The following is an 8,316-nucleotide window of genomic DNA, read 5'->3' on the forward strand; positions in this document are numbered from 1 at the left end:
TGCCCATTTTTCATTGGCTATCACCAAAGAATACAATGAACTATGAAAAGTCACATGAAGGACACATTTTTTTACTTTTCAAAGTTCTAAAAAGTATCATTTTATTACCACTATGTAATGAGATAGATACCAAATGATTGCACCTAATAGGAATAAAAAGAAAGATACTCTGTCATTTAGTTACTGCTAAGAGTTAAAACCATAAAGTAGATCCAATTCTCTCTGTCTCTCTCTCTCTCTCTCTCTCTCTCTCTCTCTCTCTCTCTCTCTCTCTCTCGGTGGGTACAAGGAATTGAACTCAGGACCTTGCACTTGCCAGCAAGGCACACTGTGCTGTTGAGCTATATTCCTGATCCTAGATCCAATTCTCAATCCTGTACAATGTGTTCCTTCCCAAGCCTCCATGTATTTTGTCTCACAGGGTGTCACTTCTCATTGATACTCTTTGGTTCAAACGAATTTTGGAAATGCTAACGAGGTGACCAGACTGCTGGGCCCTCTAAGGTACACCATTAATTTCCAAGAGAACTTTCAAGAAAATTATATTTTGAGCAGGCATCATAAATATAAAACTCTGTGGGCATCAGTCAGGAATACAAGGGAAAGCAAGCAGTGAAATGGGCTCCAGCTACTAGAGTCCTGGCCACTTTCAGAATGCAACCCACACTTGACAAGCCTTTTTAGAGTATTTCCAAATCTGGGCTTCTATTTTAAAGCTTCACATTTAAGTAAGTTGCCTCAAATTTCAGAAAAAGAAAACATTGCTACCACAATGAGAGCGGCTGTGAACTTCAAATGTCAATTAGTTCAGGATTTATTCAAATTGAAATTGAAATGGATACCCAACCCTGTTTATTGTGTGTGTAGAAATGCTTCTCTTCTGACAGTACTAGCACCTTGTAAATCAACAATTTTAAAGAATCATACCTGGGACTGAAGCTGTCTTTACAACAGTTTTTTTTTTTTTGTTTTTTTTGTTTTTTTTTTTTTTAACTTTCTCAGAAACACCAACAATTTACTTAAATAGCAAAAAAAAAAAAAAAAAAAAAAAACAGTACTGGTACTGATTAGGCACCAAAAAAAACCTTCAGAAATAATTTTAAATCTAAAATTTGGGGGAAAATTTAGAATTTTGGTTCAAACCAGTGACAACAATATAAATACTACTATATAGAGAGTAGAAATCTTGTAAGTTAGAAAATCTTTTTCCCAATTCCTCCCCTCTTCCCCCCATCCATTGTTGCCCTGTCTCATTGTAAAAGTTATTTCAGAGAGGCTGGCGCTGTCCATAGACATAGGCATGGCACAGGGTTGCTATCACACACAGCATAAGTGTGATAAGCCGGGTGGCAAGTGACTGTCTTCCCTGGTGCCTGCTTGGATTCTACTCAGCACTGTAACTTCATCTGACAGCTGAACTAGCCACCTGGATCCAGGGATCACAGACCTATGACAAAACATATACACCAAAGTGACAAAAGAGCACTCGCTTCTACTTCATATGGGAAATAAAATCCTGCAAACTCACGTGCTTCACACTTAAGGAACATATGAAATGTCATTTTGGAAGTTAAAATATAAAAGCAAGAGATAATTATGAAATACTCCCAAATGAAGTCTCAAATTGGATATTTTAATTTTTATATCCTATTATTCATGACAGTGGTGCTAGGTTCATTTGCTATGCCACCCCTTATTACTTTCTTTGATGGGTAGAAGAAACATAGAGTCCAAAGAACACAAAACCCTGAGGGGTTCATGTCTGACCACGATCTCCACAGTGTATGGAAAGACTGGGCTGCATTAACAATGAACATGACTATACAGCTTTGACTCCAAGAGTTCCCTTATCCAACAGCACTGATCCGTGGGAATGACAGATAAAACTGATGCCGAGAGATGGTCCTGAGGGTGAAAAGGTGATGGACATGGTGATTCCAGGCAGAGAATACCGCTGAGTCTTAATCAAGGTTATAAACATTATCCTTCACGATGTAGACTTGGTCTTCTACCGGATCTTGCAGTTGAAAAGCTTGAATTTGAGGACGGGTCCACAAAACCTTGCTGCAGAAAGAGTTGTTAAAGGATTGCATGAGTACGAGAAAGGTAGATGACTTCTAAATTGTGCGCCGTGCTTGAATTTAAAATCCAGCAAGTTTGGCTATTTGTGATTTCCAGGAGCCCTGTTCACACAAAAGGAAAAAACAATGCACCTTTTTGTATGTGAAAAGTGTGGTCCTTGGTGTTAAACTGCAGAAGTGTCCGATTTATACATGAAGAGACTGTGGTGGTGAACACCTGTAATTTCAGCTAGAAGGAGGACCATAAATTTGAGTCTATCCTCGGTTACTTGGTGACTTTGTGAGACTCTATCTAAAAATAAAATAAGGTCTGGGAATGTAGATCAGTGAGAAAACCCTGAGCTCAATCCCTAGCACAAAAAAAATTAAAAACTCAGAATAGTGTCCTTCAATACTCACAGAATAGCACAAAAATAAGAACTCTAAAAAGACACATATCTAGTGTCAAACTGAGTTTCTAATTTTCAAATATGGCTACAAATGAGATAACCCAACTTTTCACAACTATGAATTCTGACTTTTAGAGAGGGTTATTAAATCAGTTCAGGGATTCATATCTTGTAAGATAAATACAGAAGAATATTGCAGGCAGCAAGAGAGTACTGTTTCACCAGTTTGTACTGGATCATGGTGCCAAAACCTTGCTTATGGTTGCACCTCAAAAGGTCTGGGATAGAAAATGTTTAAAACACTAATATTAATAAACAACACTGAAGATGAAAGGACTAGCTTTTCAGAAAGAGCTTTGGTGTTTTCTGTGCCTTCTTTTCATATCAGTCGTGGGAGGTACCAAGTGAAAGGGCTTGGAGTTCATGCTGCACCCCTGGTATTTGGGATCCTGCCTGAGGACCACTGGCTGAGGTGCACAGAAATCAAGGAGGGGCCCATCAGGGAAGAAAGCAGACTGAACTTTCACTCATGTCTGGTGCTGTGATGGGACTGTATAACAGTGCCTACTGCTAACTTGAAAATGTAGAACTTGGGCCGGGAGTTTAGCTCAGTGGTGTGAGTGTCTGCTTGGCAAGCATGAAATTGTGAGTTCAATCCCTGGTACCAGAAAAGAAAGAAAGAAAATATAGATCTTGGGTCCTAAATCAGGCACAGATAAGGAATGTCTTGTCACTCCCTAGATTTAAAAGAACACACAGATGAGATATCTCTAAGGTTCTGTATCTGTCACCACGTGATAAAAAGTTCAAATCTCAAGAAACTCAACTCTGTTCAACTTCCAAAAATAAAATGTCATCAGGAAATGTTCATTATATGTAAGCTGGGATTCTCTTTTGCTTTTTATACATTACATTTTCTGCAATAGTTACACAGTAATAATAATGAGCCCCAAAAAGATAGTCAACAATGTAAGATTACAAATGAAATGACTCAAAGAATGCGATGGTCCATCATTTTCTACCTGTGTGGAGCATTTCCTTTCCATGTCCAGAGCAGTTTATGAAAAATATTTACAAGCATGGGTTCCTGAGGGTTGGCTCTTTACAGACTGTGTGGCAGGACCTGGGATGTATTTGTGAATATCTGAATCTGCGTTCTGATTTGTAAAATGAGAATATTAAAGGCCCACCTCACAGGTTTAATGATGTGAAGGCCTAATTGCAATAATAAAGGCACAATGTGATGGGCACTTACAGTGTGTTGGACAGTGTTCAAGGCACATCCTGTGGATTGGCCCATGGAACACAGACACAGACAGACCTACATAGAGACATCTACAAACAGTGGCCTAGTCATGTGGATTTGGAATAAAAAAATATGACCTTGCATAAAGACCACCTGAGGTGAATGAAGCAGGACATTTGGCTTTCTAGTGGGGCAGATAATTGCATGGCATTGATGCAATCAATGCAATTAAGCTTCACAAGTATAGTAAGTATCTATAAAGCCAGACAAACCATGGCAATGAGTAGAGTGAGCTGGCTCTGGGGCAGCGTGGAGTGGAGGAGCCTGCATAAGTGGAAGCCCTGGCCCTGCCTCACAGCCTCTGCACTTCCTGCCCCTTCAGCCAGGAATGAGCTTCCTTCAAATCTGCTCAGGGGAGCTCATATAGCCTGTGTTTCTCATGGTGTTCATAAAGAAACACAGGGATCTTGTTCATTTGTTTATATGTTTTCTGCTTTCTAAATCAGATTTGAATGAAATAGACACTCAATAAACAATAAAGAAAGCACTGAAGGGAAAAAAAGAAGAAAAATGATTCATGTAGTATATAGCTCCATGGAGGAAAATTTACACTGTGGTTCTTTTATTCGAAGATTAGGAAAAGCTCCAATTATGCCACAACTAAAGGGAAATACAGAGGCTCAAACCATTGCAGCAAGGTTTCTGTAATAATAGAGGTAGGCATGGAGAGACATTGACAGGACTTAAAGTTAACAATGGGCCAGGGGTGGTAGTACACCCCTGTAATCCAGGTTTCTGGAAGCTGAGGAAGGAGGATCACTGCAGGTTCGAGGCCAGTCTGGGCTACAAGTGACCGCAAGGCCAACCTGAACTGCACAGTGAAACAGTGTCTCAAAAAAAAAAAAAAAAAAAAAAGAAAGAAAGAAAAGAAAAAGAAAATTAAATTTTAAAAAAGTATATCTCAGGAGAAAAAGAGAGCAACTAAGCATAATTACTTTTTATTTTTACTAGAGAAGGAACATCACAAGATGTTGTCATAAACCATTTCAAACTTACCTTAGTGTCCATGTCATCTTTTTGCTGATGTAATATTCTAAGTCAGGGTAGAGGAAGCCAGGAAGGAATGGACAAGAAAATCGATCATGTCAGTAAAATGTTCATCATACCTGCTTCCAACCTAGTTTACTGTGTCTGTTATCATTTGTGCCCTCTCTTAGTAACTCCAAGTTAATTCTTCCCTGCAACCCCATTTGAGTCCCACAGAAGTGCGTACAAGCTCTTCAGTATTTCATTTTTATTACTATTGGGTACATCCCCCCACATATCCAGACTTGTTATAAAGACATTTTTAAATTGTCTTGATTTCAGACAATGGGAAATTCAGTTTTCCTAATTGGCTGCTGAAAATCAGGCTTAAACCCAAGTTTGTCTCAGGCCAACTGAGACAGAAGGCAGCCTGTTAAAGTTTATACCTCTCATAATTTAGATCTTTCAGACTTTTGTTAAATTTTTATATTCAAGGTAATCTCTCCACTGAAAAGGAAGATAAAGACTATTTTGGTTAAAGAATGGAGCATATCTGAGGTACTTTACCCAATTTCTAAATAATCTTTACATGACTGAATGAATTTTTAATATAGTAATTAGATGAAATTGTCCTCAAACTTGACAAGCATTCTTAGCTTTCTGATTTTTGACCAGACACATGAAATAGATCAGCAAGGAGTTCATATACTGTGTCTTACAAAAAGGTGACTCAGGTTCTTTCATTGGAAGTCGAGAAATACACCTACAAACACACACACACACACACACACACACACCCATTTGGCATTCATCCTAGGATGGCTGTCTCTCAGAGACCTAAATTGTAGTGCTAATATTATTTTTACAGGGTCCCCTCCAATATTTCATTTGCCTCTTCTACCAAATAGGTGTTCTAATATTTCAACATAGCACCCCTGGAGACAAAAATTAGACCTTAAGGGGAAAAGAAAACATATCTCATGTATCACAATGGTTTTTTACCTATCACAGTCCAAACCTGCCCAACAATTTCTTTCTTAATATCTAATTCCTTTTCAGGTAATTTAAATTTAATTTTTCTCTGTATAACGGCAGGAATTAAACAATAAAAGAAAAGTACAAGAAACGAAGGTATTTAGTAAAATCTCTAGAATGTGAGCACTGTAAGATTTAGAGATACCATACATGGCAAAAAGATCTTTTCCAAAATAACAACTCAGGGCTGCTGTGCATTTCCCATACACTGTAAGTCATTCCCCGTATGTTATAGGTACCAGCTCAGCCCCCGAGAAACAGAAGTTACTACCAGGTGCACCTGACAGATGAGATTTGGGGACAAGGAAGGTCATATGGAATGAAAATGGCCTGTCATATGAGATGGAGACCACTTTGAAGCAGCTCTAAGCAGGATTTAAAATTAACTGATTGGTTTTCTACGTTTATCTCTGAGTCTGTTCTAGGCACAGGCCCCTTGTCTGGAGATAGTGCACCTCTATGAGTCACTGGCCCTGGCTGAGACCTGTGAGGCCTGTGATGCCAGAGACACCTCAAAGGGCAAAGAATAGCCCTGAGGACACCTGACTCCAACTCCAACTGACTTTATCTAGACTGCAGCTCCAGGTATCTCACTCCTGCTGTCTCATTCCAACCATCATGTTATCAGGTAGATAAGCAGTTCTCCTAAATTGGCTTAAATTGGCTTAATTTACTACTTGGAGAAGTCTTTGATATGACTCTCAGGGTTTTGCTCAGTTCCTGCACTTTCCTTAGTACTCTCTCTGCTTGAAAACCTAATAAATATCGGTCATCCAGAAAAGCTCTACCTCGGCCCCCAGCATCCTGAACTCTGCTAGAGGGTTTTGATCCTCCTGAAGTCCTAAAATCATGACTTGTCTCATTTATGTAATCCTTTGCCTACACTCATTTGAAAGATTAGGGATCTCTGTCAGGTCCTTGATACACATGGAGTTACAGTGTTTGAGTACAAGTATCTGGTTGTAGAACCCTGCTCTACTCCCTTGAACCACTTTGAAATGACTTACTTTGGATAATAATGACAACCAAAATAATGAACAAAATCGAGCTAAAAACAAGGATTCCAATATAGACTTCTTTGGGGGTCACCTGCTGGTTTGGGGCTGGAAACACCTGGTGAGGAAACATTAACAAGTTAAAAAAGCATCTAGTTAGGGTTAGGAACACAAAACATTTCCTGGAATACATTAACCCCACACAATTACTCCAATGGCCCTCAGCTACTTTTAGACCAAAGGTAAGAACAAATGACATTAAGCTCAGGCAACATGACCTGAGGAAATAAACATATAGAGAAATTCTAAGAATTCAAAATTCAAAACGTATTTTGGGGATAATGGAAATGGTTTTTGTTTTGCTTGAGACAGTATTTTTATAGGTGTATACTGTGGCAAAATCAAAACTATACTTATAAATTGGGCTTGTATGTAATGTACATAAATTACATATATTTTAAACACCAGTAGGTTATTTTTCTAAGGACATCATCTTTATTAAGAATTTTTCTTCCTGAATAAGATGATTTGATTGGCTGTTACTGAAATGTGCTTACTTAGAGGATTTGGTCTTTGATCTAGTACTTGGTTTTCAAAATGTTATATAAATTAGGTGTGCCTGGTATACTAATGGAATTCCAGCATTTTGAGGTAGGAGGACCGCAAGTTCAAATTCAAAATTGGGCAGATTAGCATAGTGAGATTATGACTCAAAAAAAATTTTTTTTTGTCTTTTTCAAGAGAGGGTCTCTCTATGCAGTTCAGGCTGGTCTTGAGCTCACTTTGTAGCCCAGGCTGGTCTCAAACAAATTTAAAAATGCTGGACATATAGTTCAGTGTATATGGAGCTGGGTTCAATCTCCAATACTGCATTCACTCAATCATTCAAAAGATACAAATAAATAAAATACAATACGAGATTCTACCTGTATTATAAAGAATTGGAAATAACTGCTCATAGATATGGCCCTGTTGTCTATGGCCACACCACCCTGAACGTGCCGATCTCCTCTGATCTCGGAAGCTAAGCAGGGTTTGACCTGGTTAGTACTTGGATGGGAGACATGATTGCAGTATAACACTGTAATTCTGTGTAGTGAGATAGGAATGCAGAGTGTGTTCACATCTAGAGCAGATTCTAAGAGATTCCTGGCTCCTACACTAAAACTGAAACATCCCAGGTGTTATCTCAGCCTCCTTTCCATAGCTTAGCTCCAATCCAAAAGAGATCCCATAGAACAAGCATTTTAACTATAAGAAAGTGGAAGATCAGAGAAAAAGACCAAGTTTTTTCTACATAAAAGCTTAATCTCAATTTAGTCACTGTTGCAAGGGACAAGTCCTGAACCCCTCTGAACTTCTGTTTCTGTGGCTACAAACAGCACATTCAATAAGGATGTTCCATGAGATGCATGCAGGTACTTCTCAACCAACCTATGAGGAACAGAAAAGAAAGTAACAATGGATACATCACCCTTGCTTAGCATGGGCACAGCCACTATCTGGGAGGGAAAAGCTGGGTTGCTTTTACCTTACAGTGGGGA

The 8,316-nt window shown here is 38.8% G+C and overlaps 1 long non-coding RNA gene across 1 annotated transcript; it reads right to left on the minus strand.

Moving 5' to 3' along the window:
* Window positions 1–1,673: 1,673 nt before the first annotated feature.
* On the minus strand, window positions 1,674–6,890 carry LOC134471703 (uncharacterized). Its single transcript, XR_010041289.1, has 3 exons — window positions 6,785–6,890; window positions 4,773–4,809; window positions 1,674–2,064 (listed from the first exon to the last, which is right to left on the minus strand). It is a non-coding gene; the product is annotated as an uncharacterized LOC134471703 (long non-coding RNA).
* Window positions 6,891–8,316: the final 1,426 nt, after the last annotated feature.

Source organism: Cavia porcellus, unplaced genomic scaffold (genome assembly GCF_034190915.1).
Source record: "Cavia porcellus strain 051 isolate PalLab524CR breed Dunkin Hartley unplaced genomic scaffold, mCavPor4.1 scaffold_19, whole genome shotgun sequence".
Classification (NCBI taxonomy): Eukaryota; Metazoa; Chordata; class Mammalia; order Rodentia; family Caviidae; genus Cavia; species Cavia porcellus.